Genomic DNA, 22,343 nt, shown 5'->3' on the forward strand with positions numbered 1-22,343 from the left:
CATAAACAGATTGGTCCAGAGAAGATCTAACTGCTCTTATCTGGGTCCTTGCAACGAAGGATGAGGTAACCAGTGAAATCTATGCCATCAGCTAAGTAACAAGGGAATATCATTAGTAAAGCTGCCAGAAATCCAAGAGGCAGTACAGTTTTGGAGTCAGACATTTGAAGTGGTTTAAATTCTCCTCGATTTACCAGCTGGTTGTCTTTGGACAAATTACTTAATTTTTCTGTGCATTATTTTTCTCACAGGGTTGTTGTTGGCAGTATTAAATGAGATTATCTATATTAGGATCAGTAACACAGTGGCTTGCACACCTTAAAAGCACTCAGTAAATGTTAGCTGCCTCTTTTCCCTGGTATATATAAATTAATAGTGGGAGTAGAATGTTGCTATAACAAAAATCTAAGATATGTGACATTGGTTTAATAGTTGGGTGGTGGATGATGATAGATTATTTCTGAAAAAGTAGAAACAGTTAATTCCAGTCATACTGTGACAAATCATTTGGTGAGTTCTTTCTGGCATGCACAACAGATCAAAGAAAAGAAAATACTCCAGGTCAAGCATAGAATTTCATTATCATTAAAGTATAATTTCCAAAAAGTTAAAAAATCATGAGCCACATACATATGTTAAATGAGCATGTGTGAAGCATTTTATTTAATTCATTTGAGGAAACCTATACACCATTAATATGGCTTGAATTGATAATTTGTCTTACAGAGATTTATATTTTATACAGGGACAAACTTTATTTGCATTGCCACAAACAGGTTATAAAAAGTATATAACTCATTTGGGAAATCATTTTGCAATATATACATATATCAAATCACGTTTTGTGTCTTAACTTCACACAAAGTTATATGTAATTTTATCTCAATAAAGCTGGAAAAAATAGAATTATATGTGCAAACGATATTTTTAAGGCATATATTGTTTTATTTAGCAGAAGAAAATGCTACGCGATTATTAGGAGATTGTTGCTAACATCCGAGCTAACAGTTTAAGGTGCTGTTGTTTTACAAGTTATCACACTTAGTCATGAGGATTCGTTGGGTTTGACTGATGTTTCAGACTCAACTCTGAAAACAGCTTGCTTAGCTAATGTGGGGGGAAAATGCTAAAACCTGGAATAGGATGTTTAAACATGGGATACTTTAACAATAGCTTGGAGAAGAAGTAGAGAAATGCACATTGCTACTTTTATTATTGTAAAATTCTAAAACTGCAGGATGATCCACTTGCATTTTTTTCATCTCCTCAGAGAGTTTGCCTGTAGGCAATAGTGGAAATTAAAACTGGCAATGTGAGCATGGCATTAATCCACGTGAACACCTTGCCTGCAGACAGACAGCAATGGGATTTACTGAACAATAGAAAAATGTTCTTACTTGCCAGGTTCTAGGGTTTGTTGTGGCTGCTTTTGTTGGATGTGTGGGTGCTGGCAGGAATAGCTTCATCGATATGTCACTTTGCTTTCCAGGTTTGACTTGATGGACTGGGTGGCAGGGCACGTGAGTGTCTCTTCCTTCTCAGCTGCTCCATGCGGGATGTTACGGCGGCTGTCTCTTGTGAAGAGAGTCTAGTGTCTGTTTGTTATTATTCATAAAAGCACACAGAGCCTCTAAGGGAGGCTGGAGCATGCCTGTGAGGTGCCAGTAGTGCAAGGGGATGTCGTCGTCAGCAGTGTGCCCGCCTTGCAGGGAGGCTCTGCTTGGGACTTGTCCTGAGAGGGATGAAGCTTTCAGTGTGGGCTTTATTGGGGTCTGTAGTCTATTTTTTATTCTTATTTATTAATCCTTACTCAAGGATATTAAAAAAATTGATTTTAGAGAAAGGGGGTGGAGGGTGGGGGCGGAGAGAGAGAGAAAGAGGTGGAGAGAGAGAAACATTAATGTCAGAACATTGATCGTTGCCTGCCATATGTACCCTGACTGGGGATTGAACCTACAACCTTTTGGTGTATGGGACAGTGCTCTAACCAACTGAGCCATCCAGCCAGGGCAAGATGAATATAAGAGTTTTGGTGGATAGCACTCATTAGGTGAGTTAAAGCTTCATTCTTCACAAGTGTGCACAGTTGTATTATAATGTATACCACTGGACAGTAGTTCCCTCAGGAGGATAAAAATACATAGAAATTGCCTTTGAAAATCAGAATTTATTTAACAAAACTTTTGATAGAGCAGTTAAAAAAACACGCATATGGATATTATATACATTTTTTTACTAATTCTCAGGCTAAAAAATTAAGATTGTAAGTTGAGGAATCAACAAAGATAAGAATTATTTTTACACACATGTCTAGTGATTCTAAATGCTTTTGGATGTAACCTGAGTGTGTTTTAATAAACATTGTACTATAAGGAGGAGCTGTTTCAACTTGGTTGAGACAGAATGTAAAGTTTTTTGTTTTTGTAACACTTAGCAAGAGAAGTAGGTATTCTCACTGAAGCTACTCTTCTGAGATTAGACTTTTAAAACAATTTGGTTGAGTTCACATGTTCAAAGTCCAGAGGATTGTTTGGAAGAAGGACTTTTTCATCCTCTTTAAATTCAGGAATGAGTCCAGCATTTAGAAAAGATTCAAATTCCTTGAAAGTTAATGCTCAGGCAAGCATGCATACCGAACATCTCTTGCATGATGTTCTTTCTGGCAACGTGATAATCAGTGTGCCCAATCACCCAGATCATGGCAAGGAGCTTCCACTTGATATTGTTAGAAATACAAATGATGAAGGAGGACAAAGATTTTGGAGTGAGAAATTTTAAACTGGTGCAAAATTGACATTATTCTCTTGTCACTTATAACATCTTCGACCTAAGGTATCTTTCCCCCCAACATTAGAGACTTACTTATTTAGTTTTCAGGTTTATTGAGATATAATTGATATGGTTGTTACATTATGTAAGTTTAAGATGGACAGTGTGATGGTTTGGTACATTTATATAGTGAGAAATGATTACCATGGGAGGGCTGACACCTCCGTCACCTCACGTAATTATTTCTTTCTGTTGTGAGACTTCTTTTTAATTTAAATTATTTTATTGTTGTTCAATTACAGTTGTCTGTATTTTCCTCTCCCCCCTTCCCGCCAGCCCCCTCCAAACCCACCCCCCTCCCTTGCTTGCACCCTTCCCCTTGGTTTTGCCCATTTGTCCTTTTTTTATTTTACTTTTTTTGAACTTATATTGCCTAAAGCATTTATTTATTTATTCATTTTAACTTTGCCAAACTAGTTCATTATGTTTTTTAAAATTTATTTATTTTAATTGTTGTTCAAGTACAGTTTTCTGTCTTTTACTCCCAGCCCAGCTCACCCCACCAGTGCTCCCCTCTCCCTCCCATTTCCACCCCCCTTATTTTTTGTCTATGTGTCCTTTATACTTGTTCCTGTAAACCCTTCCCCTTTTCCCCTGAAATTCTCTCCCCTCTCCCCTCTGGTCCCTGTCAGCCTGTTCTCTATGTCAGTGTCTTTGGTTATATTTTGCTTGCTTGTTTGTTTTGTTGTTTAGGTTCCTGTAAAGGTGAGATCATATGGTATTTGTCTTCCACCACCTGGCTTATTTCACTCAGCATAATGCTTTCCAGTTCCATCCATGCTGTTGCAAAGGGTAGGAACTCCTTTTTTCTTTCTGCTGCATAGAATTCCATTGTGTAAATGTAGCATAGTTTTTGGATCCATTCATTTACTGATGGGTACCTAGGTTGCTTCCATCTCTTGGCTATTGTAAATTGTGCTGCTATGAACATTGGGGTGCATAGGGTTTTTTTGGATTTGTGTTTCAGGGTTCTTAGGATATAATCCTAGCAGTGAAATTGCTGGGTCAAAAGGCAGATTCATTTTTAGTTTTCTTAGAAAATTCCATACTGTTATCCATAGTGGTTGTACCAGTCTGCATTCCCACCAACAGTGAACTAGGGACCCCTTTTCCCCACAACCTCTCCAACATTTGTTGTTTGTTGCTTTGTTTATGATGGCCATTCTGACTGGTGTAAAGTGGTATCTCATTGTGGTTTTAATTTGCATCTCTCTAATAGTGAGTGATATTGAGCATCTTTTCATGTGACTCTAGAGCCACAAGTATGTTCTCCTTGGAGAAGTGTCTGTTTAAGTCCTTTGCCAACTTTTTAATTGGGTTGCTTGTCTTCTTAAAGTGTAATGGTGTAAGTTCTTTGTATATTTTGGAGATTAAACCCTTGTCTGAGGAATCATTGGCAAATATGTTTTTCCATACAGTTGGTTCTCTTTTTATTTTAATACTGTTTTCTTGAGCCATGCAGAAGCTTTTTATTTTGATGAGAACCCATTTGTTTATTCTTTCCTTTATGTCCCTTGCTCTAAGAGACATATTGGTAAAAATGTTGCTGCATGAAATATCTGAGATTTTCCTGCCTATGTTCTCCTCTAGGACTTTAATGTTTTCACGCTTATATTTAAGTCTTTTATCCACTTTGAATTTATTTTGGTGTATGGTGTAAGTTGGTGCTCAAATTTCATTTTTTTTGCATATAGCTGTCCAGTTCTCCCAACACCATTTGTTGAAGAGGCTATTTTTAGTCCATTTTATGTTGCTGCCCCCTTTGTCAAATATTAATTGACCATAGAGACTTGGGTTTATTTCTGGGCTCTCTGTTCTGTTCCATTAGTCTATGTGCCTGTTTTTATGCCAGTACCAGGCTGTTTTGATTACAGTGGCCTTGATATACAGTTTGGTATCAGGTATTACGATCCCTCCTACTTTGTTCTTCTTTCTCAGAATTGCAACTACTATTTGGGGTCGTTTATGGTTCTACATAAATTTTTGAAGTGTTTGTTCTATATCCGTGAAATATGCCATTGGTACTTTAATAGGTATTGCATTGAATCTGTAAATTGCTTTGGGTACTGTAGACATTTTGATGATGTTAATTCTTCCAATCCATGAACACGGTATAGTTTTCCATTTGTTTGTGTCTTCCTTGATTTCTTTCTTCAGTGCTGTGTAGTTTTCTGCATACAGGTTTTTTACCACCTTGGTTAGGTTTATTCCTAGGTATTTTATCTTTCTTTTTGCTATATCGAATGGGATTTTTTTTCTTGATTTCTGTTTCTGCTGTTTCATTGTTGGTATACAAAAATGCCTTTGATTTCTGGATATTGTCTTTGTAACTCACTGTTTTGCCAAATTCATTTATTAGATCGAGCAGTTTTTGGGTAGAGTCTATAGGATTTTCCATGTACACTATCATGTCGTCTACAAACAATGACAGTTTTGTTTCTTCCTTTCTGATTTGGATGCCTTTTATTTCCTTTTCTTTTCTGATCACCATGGCTAAAACTTTCAATACTATATTGAATAGACGTGGTGAAAGTGGACAACCTTGTTCCTGATCTTAGTGGAAAAGCTTTTAATTTTTGCCCATTGAGTATGATGTTGGCTGTAGGTCTTTCATATATGGCCTTTATTATGTTGAGGAATGCTCCCTCTATTCCCACCTTGCTGAGTGTTTTTATCATAAATGGGTGTTGTACCTTATCAAAAGCTTTTTCCAAATCTATTGATATGACCATGTGTTTTTGTGTTTGCTTTTTTTTATGTGATGTATTACATTTACTGATTTGTGAATGTTGAACCATTCTTGCATCCCTGGGATGAATCCCACTTGGTCATGGTGTATGATCTTTTAAATGTATTGTTGGATGCAGTTTGCCAATATTTTGTTGAGGATTTTAGCGTCTATGTTCATCAGCGATACTGGCCTGAAGTTTTCTTTCTTTGTTGTGTCTTTATCTGGTTTTGGGATTAGGATGATGCTGGCTTCATAAAAAAAGTTTGGGAGTCTTCCATCATTTTGGATTTTTTGGAATAGTGTGTGAAGGATAGGGGTTAGCTCTTCCTTAAATGTTTTGTAGAATTTTCCTTGAAACCATCTGGTCCAGGGCTTTTGTGTGTTGGGAGTTTTTAAATTACTGCTTCAATTTCATTTGCTGTTATTGGTCTATTCAGGCTTTCTGCTTCTTCATTGAGTTTTGGAAGATTATATTTTTCTAGAAATTTGTCCATTTCACGTAGGTTTTCAAACTTCTTGGCATACAATTCTTTATAGTAATTTCTTACAATTCTTTGTATTTCTGTGGTGTCAGTTGTAATCTCTCCTCTTTCATTTCTGATTGTGTTTATTTGGGTCCTCTCTCTTTTTTCTTGATGAGCCTCCTTAAGGGCTTGTCTATTTTGTTTATCTTTTCAAAAAACCAACTCCTGGATTCATTGATCCTTAGAATTGTGCTTTTAATCTCTATGTCATTTAATTCTGCTCTGATCTTGGTTATTTCCTTCCTTCTACTTGCTCTGGGCTGCCTTTGTTGTTGTTCCTTGAGTTCTTGTAGGTGTAGGGTTAGGTTGTTTGTTTGAAATGTTTCTATCTTTTTTAGGTAGGCCTGTATTGCTATGAACTTCCCTCTCAGGACTGCCTTTGCTGTGTCCCATAAGTTTTGGGTTGTCATGAGTTCATTTTCATTTGTTTCCAGAAACTTTTTGATTGCTTCCCTAATTTCATTCTTCATCCAGTCATTGTTCAATAACATGCTATTCAATCTCCATGATTTTGAGTGTTTTGGGTTTTTTCCCTTGGGGTTGGTTTCTAGTTTCAGTCCCTTGTGGTCAGAGAAAATTCTTGGTGTGATTTCAATTTTTTTGAATTTGTTGAGGCTTGTTTTGTGTCCTATCATGTGGTCTATCTTTGAAACTGTTCCAGGTGCATTTGAAAAGAATGTGTATTTAGCTTCTTTGGGATGAATGGCTCTATATATCAGTTAAGTCCATTTCATCAAGGGTGTTGTTTAATGCCGCAATATCTTTGTTGATAGTTTGTTTGGAAGATGTGTCCATTTTTGACAGTGGGGTGTTAAAATCCCCAACTATAATTGTTTTGCTGTCAATATCTTTCTTGAATTCCTCTAAGATTTTCTTGATATATTTCGGTGCTCCTATGTTGGCTGCATATACATTACAGTGTTTATGTCTTCTTGGTGGATTCTTCCCTTGAGTATTATGAAGTGACCTTCTGGGTTTCTCTTTATGGCTCTTTTTTGAAGACTATTTTGTCTGGTATAAGTATTGCTACCCCAGCTTTTTTCCCCTGTTCATTTGCTTGGAAAATTTGTTTCAAGCTTTTCGCTTTTAGTCTGTGTAGGTCTTTTGTCCTGAGGTGGGTCTCTTGTAGGCGGCATATGTGTGGGAGATGCTTTCTTATCCATTCAGCTATTCTGTGTCTTTTGATTGGAGCATTTAATCCATTTACGTTTAAGGTTATTATTGATAGTACTTATTCATTGCCATTTTTGTACCTGTGTTCCTCTCTGTCTCTGTCTTTTCCTTCCTTTCCTTAAAGCAGTCCCTTTAGCATCTCTTGCAGAGCTGGTTTGGTGGAGGTGTATTCTTTTCAACTTCTTTTGCCTTCGAAGCTCTTTATTTGGCCTTCTGTTTTGATTGAGAGCCTTGCTGGGTAAAGTAGCCTTGGTTGCAGGCTTGTGGTTCTCATTACTTGGAATATTTCTTGCCATTCTCTTGTGGCTTGGAGCATTTCCATTGAGAAGTCAGCAGCTAACCTAATTGGGGCTCCCTTCCTGTATGTTACTTCCTGTTTCTCCCTTGCTGCCTTTAAGATTCTCTCTTTGTCTTGGAATTTTGCCATTTTAATGATGATGTTTCTTGGAGTGGGCCTCTTTATGTTCCCCTTGATTGGGACTCTCTGTGTTTCCTGGATTTGTGTGACCTTTTCTCTCATCAAATTAGGGAAGCTTTCCATCATTACTTTTTCAAATAAGTTTTCTATCCCTTGATCATCTTCTTCTCCTTCTGGTATCCCTATTATTCGGATATTATTATGTTTCATATTGTCTTGCATTTCTCATAATCCCTCTTCAACTTTCTGAGCCTCTTTTCCTTTTCTTGCTCTTTCTGGGAGTTATCTTCTACTTTGTCCTCCAAATTGCTGATCCGATCTTCCGCTTCATCGACCCTGCTTTTGATTCCTTCCATTGTGCTCTTCAATTCAGAAATTGTATTCTTCATTTCCTCTTGGGCCTTGTTGATAGCTTTTATTTTCATTTTCATGTTGATGTAGTTTTCAGTGAGTTCATTGTAGTTCCCCTGTAGTTTCTGGTAGCTCATTGTGAGCTGTTTGAACTTCCTGATAACCAGAGCTTTGAATTCAATATGTGATGGCTGACTTGCCTCTATTCCATCTAACATTCTTTCTGAGGCTTTCTCCTTTCCTTTCATTTGGGGATTGGTTTCTTTCTCAAGATTGGTTTGGCTATTTGCAGTCTTTAGTGGTTCCATGCAAACTTTAGAATTTTTTTCTATTTCTGAGGAAAATGCTATTGTAATTTTGATAGGGATTTTATTGACTCTATTGATGGCTTTCGGTTGTATGGATATTTTAACAATATTTATTTTGTCATTGCATGAACACAGGACATATTTCCACTTATTTGAGACTTCTTCAATTTCATTTGTTTCAAGAATTTTTAAATTAACAAAACTCACAATGTTTCTTTGACAATCATTGTCTTTTCTACCTTCTACCTAAGGTTTGTTTGTGTGTGTTCATTTTAAATTAATTTTCCATTTTACTTAGAGACATCTAGAAGCAATACTGTTTATCTTTGTAAATAATGTATGTTATACTTTACATTAGTCAGTTATTTGCTTTTTTAAAATAGTTCTTATTTTCCTAATTATTTCAATGTCCACATCTTTCTATATGCAAAGCATATGGAGTGAAGACATTTGATTAGACCTGTGCAGAGAGAAGAGATCAAATGATGAAAACTCTCAGTGCTGAATTGTGCTTTGAGTGTTATCAATTAACTCTAAGGATGATAAGTTAATTTGTAAGCTACAAGAAAATAATGTGGTTTATGGTAGGAGACATGTAACATTCAACAGTGGTAGAAAGAATGTATTCTACCCAGAATCCAGGGATGGCAATGCTTTGTATAGGAGGGAGACTTGAGCACAGAGAAAGCAGCATCTGAAAAGGCACAGGAGTGCGGCAGGTCAGATTTCCGATTGTCACTCACATTGCTTCAGATCAGGTTTTCAGTGTCTCTCACCTGGGCCCTTGTGGTAGCCTCCAATGCTTTCCTTTTCATCTCTCCACATGCAGTTCATTTTTTTCTAAGCTGCTTTCAGAGTGATGTTTCTAAAACACAAATATGTACATTGTCAAATGTGTCTGCCTACTTAGAGTTTTAGAATCTTGGGGATTGTATCTGATGACATTTGTGAGCCAACCAATGCTTTTGAAATTTATGTGGGAACATGGGTGCAGATTGATGGTCAGCTGTAAATCATCTTCTCCCTAGAATTCACAACTCTCGGGGTCAAGACCACCTAGTTATTGCTTGGAATGGCAGTTTATTGCTTTGACAGATATTTTAACAATTATTTTGTGCTGTAAATCTTTGGTAAGAATGGTTCCACCTACTTCACTCCCTGACCATGGTTCAGAAATTCCTGAGTGTTAAGAGGTGGTATTTGTCAACAATTTTAGTGTCCCATTTTTAACCATTTAAGTATTCACTGGGAGTACGTTCTGTGTGTAGTACAATGTTATAAGCGTGAGGAATTTTGGGGAGACTAGATATAATATTGACTTTATTCTTGTTGGAAATGTAAAGGATACATATAACAAAATTAATAAAACATCCTAGTTTGATAATAGCATAAAATAATGTAATAAGGAGAAATATCAGAAATCATCATAATAATAGCAACACAGAAATCTTACTATATGCCACAAACTGTCCTAAACAATTTACATTCATTATTTTAGCTATTAATTTCATTTTACAACTACCCGATGAAATAGATAATTAAGGGTCAAATGTGAACTATAGATTCAGATGTCCTCAAACTCCATAGGTGGGAGAAATAATTTCTAGAATTTTTATAGGAGACTTTAAGATGGGATAGAATTTGAAACTATTTTGAGGGCTGGGTAGGGATTGGGTACACAGAGGCAAGTAAGGAGCAGTGTAGATATGCGATGCCATGAGCAACTTCCCAGAAGTAAGGTTCTAAATGAATGTTAGTGGGAGAGTGTTGCAGATAATAGGGAATTTGCATCAGATGGTAAAAGAAAATAAATGAAGCTAAGTAGTCCGGGAATAAAATATATACGTGTACAACTATGACTCTCAGGCAGCAAATGCTCCCTTTCCCCCATGAGTTTGGAAACACAAAGAACAAGCCTTCTGAGCTTTTCCATTCTACCTTTACCTTTTAAAGGGCACTGCCTTGCGGAGCCACTGCTCGGCAGCAGCTTCCGGCTGGGAAACTGCTTTGCTGTGCAGTCTCTATTGACATCAGAGTGGTTATGTTCAATCTTGAGGCAGTGCTCAGACATTCTTGAGGACTGTTGTTTGAAAACCCTCTAGATTCTGGGATCAGGATTTATAATTTTTAACATCTTTCTCAAGCAGTGGCAGTTCATCATGGGTTCAGCTGCTTTGCGTCTCCAGAGCTAAATGAGCGCTCTGTGGCACACTGCATGGGGTAGGGACTGTAGGAACTTCTCTGAAAAGGGAGCACTGTACAGATTCCTGACGTTATTCTGGACACTTTTTCTTTTCGAACTGTGGATCTTCTGAAATGGCCCTTACGGTCTTACTTCGTTACTTAGTGGGCCTCGTATTTCTATGCAGCTTAGTGTGTTAGTTAGGAGTGCAGACTCTGGAGCTGGATTGTCTGAGGACAAATCCTGGAGGCTTTTCTGATCCAGGCTTTGTTTCCCCTTCTTCATATTAAAATCTACTTTGGATTCTTTCATTCAATTATTGGGTATCTGGACAAAATACTGTTTCTGTTTTCATAAGATGTACCTACTCTTTTATCAGGAATGTGTTATTGTTCTATAGACCAAAGCTCAGGAACCTGACTCGTTTCTTCTGCTGTCCTGCACGTGGACCATTATTTCTTCCTGCCATGTGTCTCTCTCCTTTAGTCACAGTCGTCCCCTGACAGAACTGCTAAGACAGGTAGTGATGCTACTGCGCCCTTCTGTCTGACTCTGAGCTTCAAAGTACCTTGAGTTGCTTGCTGGTTTTCTGGATCTTTTCCGTCTTCTACATCAGTAGGTGCAGGTAAGCAGTGACTGGTGAGTTCGATGAGCTGTGGGTGGATAGCGCCTGCCTGAGTCTGGAGGCCGTCCTCAGGGGGTGCGCAGCATGGGGGCCTTGGCTGCCATGGGTCTGCTTCTCACTTACATCCTTTCTTTGGGGAGACAGCACGCCTTCTGGTTTTCTCCAGTAGCTTCTCTGGGGCAGCCTTGTGCTCACTGGTGGGAGGTAACTCACTAGCATGGAGTCTTCTTCTCTCTGAACAGTCTTAAAGGTCTGTGGAGCATGAGGTGGTTTCTCTTAGGGGATCTGAAGCCCTGTGACACAGAGTTTCTTCTTTATTTACAGTATCGTATATTTTTTACTTGCCTACCAGATTGACAATGATTTCTGTGTATCCTGCAGAATATTCTTTTCCAGCACTTTCCCATATTTTTGTTTCTAATTTTTATAGAATGTCAACCATCTTAGCCAGCTTGGGCTGCTGAAGCAAAATACCATGGACTGGATGCTTATACAATAAAATTTTATATCCTTTTAGTTTTGGTGTCTAAAAGTGCAGTTCAAGGTGCCAGCATGTTTGGTTTCTAGTGAGAGCCCTCTTTCTGGTTTGTAGACAGCTGCCTTCTCATGGTGACCTCAGGTGGTGGGGGAGAGCCAGTGGCAAGCTCTCTGGTTTCTTGTAAAAGGGCTCTCATCTCATCATGAGGATACTCCTCTCATGACCTTGTCTAACTCTAATTCGTTCCCGAAGGCCCTATCTCCAAATATTATCACATTGGAGGTTAGGGCTTCAGCACAAGAATTTTAGGGAAGCACGATTTAGTCCATAGACTCACCTCTGTCTAAAGAGGAAGTGTGCAGAAACAGTCCTCCCCAGCTGGGAGAACGATTGAACTTGCTCTCCTGGCCACACCCGAATGCACTTCTTTATTGGGCTGCAGTCCTCTGCCCATTGTATTTGGTTTGCTCCTCTGTCTCCTTCCTAGACTGCATTTCAGTCCCTCTTGGCTTTCTCATCTTAATTTCCATGTCTTTTTTTTCCCTAGTCTTTATGTGGCAAGCGACACAAGAAATCAGGCCTTTTAAACAGCTTAGCATAGTTCTTTCCCTAGTTGTTCTGGTAGATTAGCCGTCTTGTGTTATTAGCACTTTATTTTTCTGTGTTTGTTTGTATTGTGTACATATAGGTCACATGAAGGAATGGAAGAAGGATCAAGCTCGTTCCTGTCATGTGTACTCACCGAAGTTCCATTTGGTTACCTCTTTCCAAATATAAGGATAACAAGTTTCTTCCATTTCGGAAATAACAGGGTTTCTGATGTTAAACTAAGGGGTTTAAATTTTTTCCCTAAGCATAATTTTAGAATTTCATAGAAGTTTTATATTCAAAATTCCCACAAATTTAAAAATTTTCAAAACAACACCCACCAAAATTCAAATTTGAATCAAACCAAAACATAATATGCACACACACTCACCCAATAAATGAAGTTGGCATTGATTGTACACTTCTATATATTTGGAATTGTCAAAAGTGGTAAATTTTGGGAGTTAAAAAGATAGAAATTCTGGCATCTGAGTCAAGACCAGGGAAAATAAAATGGAAAGCAAAGTAATGAATTACATTAAAAACGAGAGGGCTGTGAATTTAGACATCGGATATGATCAAGTGTGAGCTATTTTATTTCCTTGAGTGTTGCAGATGCATGAAGCATCTCTGATTCCTCGAAATTCAATATGAAAAGTCAGTCAAGTAGCTGTAGTTCTATTTCTTTGCTGGGAAATTAGGCGAGGCTGGAGAGCACAGCGGGCGGTTTGTGCATATTTTTGAGGTAACAATGGAAAGGGCACGTGTCTCATTAGTATTAGTCGCAGACGGCTCATTGAGCCTGGAATACAACAGAGAAGATGATGTACTGGAGCCGACTCAATACTCTAGCATCGCAGCACCTTGGCTGTGAAGAGACAAAAGGAGCCACAGAGGCACAACCTTTCCTGCAGCTTGGCAGCCCTCTGCCTTCAGTGGCTTTTCTTTTCTTCTTTTGTCAAGCAACGTGACTGCTGAATTTCATGTTTTTGCTGCCACAGTGATCTTAACCAGGCATCAGATAATAGCGTGTGTTTCTTGACTAAATTCTACCGGTTTTTCTTATGTTCAGCTTGGCTTGAGAGAGCAAACCCTTTCTTTTTACAGTTCATTTTATCAGATGACATAATGCTTAATAAAAGATTAGTTATAGCAAGGCCTAGGGACACAAATAATTTTGTGACAAAGCAAAATTGTGGACAAAAGGGAAAGTATAGAAAACAAGTGAGAAACATCCGTGTCAGGGGCAGTCCAAATGTTTTACAGAAGAACATGAGATTCCAGCTATTTAAGAAAGTAAAGTGGAGGGCAGTCAGATCTCATTTTGTATATGGAATGAAAACAGTATTTAATCTAAATTTAAATCTAAATTTAATCATTTATCTTTAAGGTATATCATATTTATGTATAAATGCTCAAATATGGATTAGTTTATGCTGAAATTTTTGAACAGCAATTTTCTGAAAAGTTTGGTTTTATTTTCTATCAGAGCTTTGCCTGCCCTTAAGTGAGCAGTCATATCTTCTTGCATTTAATGTGCTGCTGAATTTAACATTTCTGCTCTGATGTCTCAGCCACTTTCCAATCCTTGTTTTTTTTTGTTTTTTTTTTTGTCTAGGGCATGATTCAAAATCATCCATCAAAGACAGCTCTGGCCAAGTTCATTTTTACGATCTTGTTTTGTGAAGCACACTTGATTCTTTTCATACTTCAACAGATTTAAAACATGCTGGAGAATTCTGAGGGCAGTGCTAATCTAGGGGACTGGTGCGGAGCTGTCAGGGTATCGAGAGGAAGCAATTGCTTCTTTGATGAGAATGATGTTGTTGACTGTGCCCTCAAGTCTAGGAGCAGCATTCTAATGGCAACTTGACATTTATCAAAAGATTTCAGCTTTGTACCTGGCTCTGCTTGTGCTCAGCCATCTTAAAAGTTAGGCACTTTCAGAATAGCAGTACTTCTAATGAATGGTGATGTTAACTGTTTAACCTGACAGGCTCATGGGTTCTGGCTGGATGATATCACAGACAACACCTTATTGGGCTACAGTAATCCCTCGCCTATCTCAGGAGTTAAGTTCCAGAGACCCCTGTGATAGGTGACAATCTGCGAAGTAGCAGCATTATATTTATTTTATTATTTATGTATATTTTAAGGCTTTATAAACCCTTCCCACACTCCCATAAACCTTTCCCACTCTCTTATTAACCTTTCCCACACTTTTATAAATACTTCATATACTCTTAAACACTTTCTACACTCTTAAACCTACGTAATTTTAACAACATATAAAATTCTATCGCGGGTTTTAAAATCTGAGATACAGTGAAGCCACAATAAGTGAACAGCGATGCAGTGAGGGATGACTGTAATAACAGTTAGCCTTCTTGGATGAAGAACAGACAATTCTTGGATTATTGTAGGAATAAACATGAGAAACCCAGAGGTTACAATTTCAGAATAACCAGCTGTGTCCATACCGTGTCAAAATGTCCAGATGAAAAGGGAAAAAGCAGTTTGTTCATCGGTGCACAGCATCAGATGCTTCTTCATGTTCCCTAATTTTATTTCTGGTTTTAGAAAAGAATTTCCAAAGAAAAGCCAATAATTTATGGTTTCTGCTGACTTCAACATATTCCTGCATGCTTATAAAACATAAAAATGTATATTGGGGAGTGGTTGGGGAATTATCTCAGTCAATAGGCTAGATATTTGGGGATTCAAAATAAATGAGATGAGCCCTGGCTGGTGTAGCTCAGTGGATTGAGCACGGGCCTGTGAAACAAAGGGTTGCCAGTTTGATTCCCAGTCAGGGCACATGCCTGGGTTGCAGGCCAGATCTCCAGTAGGGGACACATGAGAGGCAACCACACATTGATTTTTCTCTCCCACTCTTTATCCTTTCCTTCCCCTGTCTCTAAAAATAAATAAACAAAGTATTTTTAAAGAAAGAAAAAAAATAAAATGAGATGAGAATACAGTCTGGGAGGATTCAGATGCTACAGAGGCTAACACACAAAACATGCATGGAACATATATGGAGAATAGAGGAACAACCACCCAGTTGCGGAAAGGAAGGAGGCTTTCACAGAAGAGGTAACCTTTTAACTTCAAAGATAAGTGGAGAATTGTCAGGCAGACATTGGTACCAAGATGGTGGAGCACACAGCCCAAATGCCTAGCCTCCTGGGGCAATACAGTAAGGACCGTCTTCTGTAAAGTAGAAATAGCTTAGAACATTTACATCACTTTTTCTTCAGTTACCACTGCTAGTATAAGGCAAATAATGCGTATGGAAAACTCTTTTCCTTAACCAATCAGCCCATGAGGAGCATTTTTGAAAGAGAGATTAGTAAGATAAACTTGCCGTGAAGGCACAGTGGATCTGATGAGAGCTATAGAGGGGCTGCAGGCAATGGAGGGACGTCGCGTAATTCACTGCAGGACCCTGTGCGTGGGTGTGTTTTCGAGAGACTCCTAAGTTGTGAGTGAAGGATACACTTGGATAGGGATTCTAAGGGTCTGGAATCTCAAGTAATGTAGATAAGAAGGGTAAGTGCATAATCGCAGTACTGCCAAAGGAAAGAGAAAATCAAACGGTAGTTATCCTTGTTCTTTGAGGAATATAAAGATGATTGCTTCTGAGGGGCTTACAGTGCAGTAGAGAAATCAGACGTCATGCAAGAATAGTCAGAATTCCCCAGAGGAACAGAAACCACAGGAAATAGATACCCTGCACACACACACACACACACACACACACACACACACACACACACACACACTCTCTCTCTCTCTCTTATTCATGTGTATGTATAAAAGTCTTCATCTATTTATCATCTATCTTTCTGTCTATCTGTCTTTATAGTCTATTTCTATCTGTGCATTATTGAGAGAGAGAGAGAGAGAGATTTATTTTAAGGAATCGTCTCCTATGATTGTGAGGGCTGGCAAGTGTGAGATCTGTTGGGCCCGCCAGGAAAGTCCTGATATTGCCCTCTCAACTCAGACTTTTCTTTTAGGGCCGTCAACTGATTCGATGAGGCTGGCCTATATCATGGAGAGTAATCTGCTTTACTCACTCTGCTGATTTCAATGTTCATTTCATCTAAAAAATATCTTCACGGCAACATCTAGACTGGTGTTTGACTTAAAGCCAGATACTCCAGCCTGGCCAAGTTGACATATAAAATTAATCATAACATATACAGATAGCTAGAAAAATGTGTGCATGTGTAAGAAACTGTATCTGAGCTGAACTTTGAAGAAGGAATGGAGGAAGAAGACACAGCATGAAAATAAGGATAGAAATGAGAAAAAAACAGGGCATGTCTAAAAAAATTATAGAGGTTGTTTATTTGTTTGTTCTTAAGGAAATGAGGAATGGAATGATGGGAATTAAGCTTGAAGGAGGAATTATGTTATTCCACAGGATAGATAGTTTAACTTCATTCTGCAGGTAGCATTCGGAATCCAGTGGAATTTTTTGCTCAAAGGATTTGATACTCCACAAGCTACCATCGAGTTCAATCTGACAGGAAGCCCAAATCAGGCACCTGGTGGGGTTGTTTGGCGTCTGTGTGGCAGTTGTTTCTCCTCCTTGTTACATAACTATGAAGAGTGATTCACTTAGATATATGTGAACAAGACCAAGACCTTAATTTAGAGTTCCAAGATTATTCAAGATGATCACTGTTGGACAATTGCTTGCATAAAAAGGCATTTTATAAAAAGATATTACATGAAAATATCTTGTTTTCATAAATGAAAAAAGAATCTAAGGGTAAGATGTAGCTCTTTGAAAAATGATTAAGTTGGGAAAGAAATTCCATTATCCTGCCTGAGTTCTTTCTTTAAATGCTTGGTGAAAGTGCTGGTAAAAATTTATGCAACACTGGTTAAATGTCTGACTGAAAAAGGCAGATAAATTATTATTCATTATTTACTCTTCGATATCACTTATTCTTTATTTTTGAAAAAAACTTACAGCTACTGATTAATCAGTTTGAGTTAAGCTCTTTGGTTAGTTGTGACCTTTTTAGTTCAAGCATTTCCTGTGTTTCTTAAGCAGTAAGTAATGTATTTTTGTGTGATTTAGTTTCTTTTGTTTTAAGGACACTGAGTTGTGGAACCTTTTCTGTTATGCTGAATCATGGGTTAACTTGATGGAATGCAGGAGTTTGACTACGCTTCTGTAGAGCAAAGGACTCACAGGCTTTGGGAGAAATTTGTATACGTATGTTATTAGCATTTTAAATGTAAAGCTTTTTCCTCCACTGATGTTCTTTCTTTATAGACCATGTCAGAAGGGTGCTCCATTTAGCTAACTTGCTTTTCTTTAAAGTTTTTTTTTTTAAACTGACAGTAATGAGTAGGCTAGACTAAACTGGTTTCTAAAAGTCTAAGATATTAGACACCCATACCAGTCTGCCTGGGAGGTTAGTGTTAATAGGAACCTAAACAACAAAACAGGCAAACAAACAAGCAAAATATAACCAAAGACACTGAAACTGAGACCAGGCTGACAGTGACCAGAGGGGAGAGGGGAGGGAATTTCAGGGGAAAAGGGGAAGGGTTTACAGGAACTAGTATAAAGGACACATGGACAAAAACTAAAGGGGGTGGAAATGGGAGGGAGGTGGGGAGCACTGGGTGGGGGGAGGGCGGCAGTGGACCAGAATGGGAGTAAAAAAACGAAAACTGTAGTTGAACAACAATTAAAATAAATTTTTTTTAAAAAAAAAAAAAGGGTGTGAACTCTGGAGCAAGATTGCCTGGGTCAGAACCTGGCTCTGTTACCAGTCAAGCCCTTTCGGAAGCTACTTGACTTTTCAGCCTCAGGTTGCACGTCTGCAAAAGGAGGATAGTAATAATAACCTACTTACTGAGGTTCACGGTGAGCTTCACTTACTGCAAAGATTGGACTGTGTCATAATGTAAAAGATGTTTCAAACAGTGCCTAACACATAGCGCACACTCCATAAGTGTTAGCTCTGATTGTTTTAGATGAAAACAAATTAGGGCCTTCAGTCATTCTGAAGAAGCTAGTACCATGAACAGATACTGAATGGCTTTCTTTTGCGGCATGTGTTTGACTTCTCTGGAAAAACCACTGGTCCTAGGCAAAGTTGTCAGTGGATAAAACTGTAATTTTCTCTTTCCTAAATCCTCTCTCCTTTTAGATGTGTAGTTATGTTCAATCTGGGAGGAAGACATTAAAAAAGCAACACATAATTTTTAAATGCTGAGAGGTTAGAGAGAGGTTAGGATTTCAGAGTCGTTCAGGTGTAGCCTGTGTAATGATTTGTCACTAAGTAGGGGGTGAATGCACAGTTAAGGTTTTTGCCAGGCTAGAGTGGAGGTTTTTTTTCTGTGTACATATATACCCCTAAGCACATATTGACTTGTGCAGCCAGGCCAATAACTTGTCAGGGATGTTGTGCAGTAGGGACGACACAAGTTTCGGAGGTCTGTGAATATAATCGGAACATAGTCTGACATTTTATGTTATTTTCATGCTGGTGTTCTGGAAAGTCATTTATACAATGATAGCCAGGGAGGCAGTAGTTATATTTCATGAGAAAGATTCAAGTTTACAAAGTGACTGATAAGAATTTAATTCTTAGCATAACTAACTTCACCTATGTCTTCTAAACTAGAAACACAAAGAGGAGAAAAAAGATTTGTAACCCATACCCCCCAGAGCCGAATGGATACAGAAAAACAAAGGAGAGATTTCTATTGAATTGGTTTCTTTTAATATACTTCTTGATATTTCAAAAATCCCATTTTATTTTTATTGGCATCTTGGTTACTCTGTTCATGGGCCCCATAGCTAGTGATTTTCCTTCACATTCTCAATAACTCTGGCTCTGTTTCTTTTCTTTATGGTAAAGCCCTGAAATAACTTCTGGGTCCTATTCTCTTTCCATTTTTTATTCCCCCCAGATGATTCTCTAGTTTAATTTTGTCTTCTGATCAAAAATCCTTTGCCTGGATGACTCCAAATTAGTCACATCTAATCTTGATGATTCCCCAAATGACATTTCCACCAACTGTTCAGCCTGTAATAATCTGTATGATTGAAAAAAGAAATTAAAATGTGAAGCCAGTTTAGACAGGAAACATAAACAAACATTTTTCCTTGGGCAATGCTAAGCAGTGAGTAAGGAAACAGACTATGGTGCGAATTACAGAAGTTAACAATAAGTAATAAAGCCTCATGATAAAGCACCTTGTTATGCCACAATTTTGATAATATGGTGGGTCATATATCTCCCTCAAGAGCAGAGTGAAATATCATGACTTGTATTTTTTTAATGCAGTCACACACTTATGGATCATCTTTTCAGCAAATATTTGAGTGCATACTCTGTGTATAGCATACGAATGTTATGAGTATGTTCTTTTTTTTTAAACTCATGAAACATGTTTTCTTTACATGACTCGGGAAATACCTTTGGGCTCATCTTCATGGCAGTTTAAAATGGTAAGATCTTCAATAACAATGAAAAATATGGGAATGCACGGGCTGTTTAAGAGACGTTCATGAAGCACCTACTCTGTGTCTCATCTGGTGGCAGGTACTGGAGGGAGGGAGGATATGAATAAGTCAGTTCCCAGCTTTAGCAGTGTGTGTCTTGGAGAGGGGTCTGTAGAGAGAGAAGAGGTGACCTAACATGCAGTGAGCAATGTGCAGGATTTCTCACAAAGTGTCGTCACTTAGTCCTAACAAAATACTGGGCAATACTTAGCATTGTCTTTATTTCATATAGAGAAAACCAAGTCTCAGGGTAGTCAAGTAGCACTTCCACGGTTACAGGGCCAGTATGGGTAGGAGCAGGGATTTCAGCTCAGGTCTGTCTTCTTTACAGCCTGTGCTCTGTCTGGCCACGCCTTACTGGCCACTAACAGTGAGGAAAGAAAGAGTATCACGGATGTAAATGATCATAGGAATTCATAGTAGGGAAAGGAGGAAACAATTTTGAAAAGAGTAAAAATAAAATCAAGGTGAAACTGATAACCTATCAAACTGGCAATTAAACTTTCTTTTTTAAAAAATTTATTAATTTAATTGTTGTTCAAGTACAGTTTTCTGTTTTTTACACCTGTCTCAGCCCCCCGCCATGCTCCCCACCTCCCTCCCATTTCCACCACCCCCTAGTTTTTGTCCATGTGTCCCTCATACTAGTTCCTGTAAACCCTTCCGCTCTCCCCCTGAATGTCCCTCCCCCTCCCCTCTGGTCACTGTCAGCCTGTTCTCTATTTCAGTGTCATTGGTTATATCCTGCTTCCTTGCTTGTTTAGTTGTTTAGATTCCTGCTAAAGGTGAGATCATATGGTATTTGTCTTTCACCACCTGGCTTATTAAACTTTCTCTTACTGTCTTTGAGATGGTAAAACGTTGGGAAAAAAAGAGGAAAACATTGCATTTAGCTAATGCGGTATGTCTCAGTCGGCTTGTTTTCGGTTTCTCTGCAGCCAGCCTCTGCAGATGTGCTCTGTCTAGAAGCCACAGCTCTTTGGCTTCACGGGCAGCGAGAAGCCATAAGGAACTTCCCTGTGTGGCACGGTTACTCCAGTATTTAGGTTTTTAGGGGAAAGATTCTTTCTCTAGGTCATTTTTATAGTCTTGACTTATAGGAGAAGACCAATCATGAGATCTAAGCTAAGTTTTAAGGTGAAAATGCATCTCATAGCTTTCACAGAATCCACCCATAGGATACTACTATTAACATGCATCCAGTTTTAATTCATAGGATTCCGAAACAGGTTTGGAGATACGCATCAATAGATAAATATTTGTCCACCCCAAATTTACCTTTCGCCTTCTGCTGCATTACTAATCTGAGAAGAGTACTGAATTTGTGTGTGTGTATGTCTGAGTTTATGTTGCAGTTGTTACTATCTGGGCAAAAGTTATTTTTCCTGAGATTGCTTTAAGTTTGATATTGTTAGAAGATGTACCAGATGCATGAAAAAAGAATGGAACTAGTTTTACTAGGTTGGCACCAGGGTAAGCTGCTCTGAAATCTTCTAAATTAAGACTTGATTCCTCAAATATACAGAATGTTAAGGCTTCGAGATCTGACATTCATTACATTGGGCACGTTAAAGACTCTTGCTCTCACATAGTGGTAGGCAAACTATCAGCCTGTTTTTGTGAGTAGAGTTGTATTGCATCCCTGCCACCTGTTGGGAACCACTCTGCCTGGTTTCAGGAGCTGTAACCCCCCCAAGGCTAAGGCTGAGTAAGCGACGTTTGGACTATAAGCCACTAAGGAGATAAAGCTTATCTCCCTGGCAGGAGCACCACTTCTGCTCCTTTTTTCATAACTGGCCCCCAATGTTTGATCAGTTAGCCAATGACAGGTAAGATTCCCCAAGGGGGGAACGACCTAGGACAGGCATGATCATGTGGAGGCCCCAGGGAAGGACTTGGGGGGCTGTGGAGAAAGGGGGTGATGGACCCTCACCCCTTGGCTTTGAGGAAGCCTGACTCCCTTGAGTCTGCGAGAAGTCTCCAGGAATTCCTTGGCTATCTGCCTCTGTTTGATGTAAGCCTGAAACAGTGTCAGAGGGCGGTGCAGCCCTGTACTGGAAAGGATGGGTTCCCTGGGTGATTAGGCCTGAGAAAGAATATGTGAACTTTTGTGAAACCTGCTTTGCTAAGAATGCTTAGTTAAATAACAAAGGCCCGAGCAGGAAATGAGTTTGTTTCCCAAAGTTTTGTAGCCTTTTGGCTAACAGACCCTGACTCAGAATAGGCCCTCCTAGTTCTTTGTATACTATCTATTGTTTGACCCTTACTGCCCGACAATGATGAATGAACTTTGCCTCTATTCCTGTTCAAATTGAAACCCAATAAAAGCCTGTCCCGGCAAGGGTCAGCGCGCTCTCCCCTTGAGAGGGTGGCCAGGCCGTTCTGAGCCGCTCCACCCTTGAGGGAGTAGCTGTGCTGCCTCTTTTCCACAGGACTCGGCAGTCCCTGTGAATTTGTCTTGAATCCCAACCCTGACGCCGCAGGCACTACGAGCTGGTGTTGGTGTCAGGAGCCGGTGTCGGTGTCAGCCACTCCCGTTTGTCGACACAGTGCCTGTTCTGCTTCCATGTCACAGTGGCAGTTGGTTAATTGT

This window comes from Artibeus jamaicensis, unplaced genomic scaffold (genome assembly GCF_021234435.1).
Source record: "Artibeus jamaicensis isolate MK-2021 breed Jamaican fruit bat unplaced genomic scaffold, CSHL_Jam_final scaffold_537, whole genome shotgun sequence".
Taxonomy (NCBI): Eukaryota; Metazoa; Chordata; class Mammalia; order Chiroptera; family Phyllostomidae; genus Artibeus; species Artibeus jamaicensis.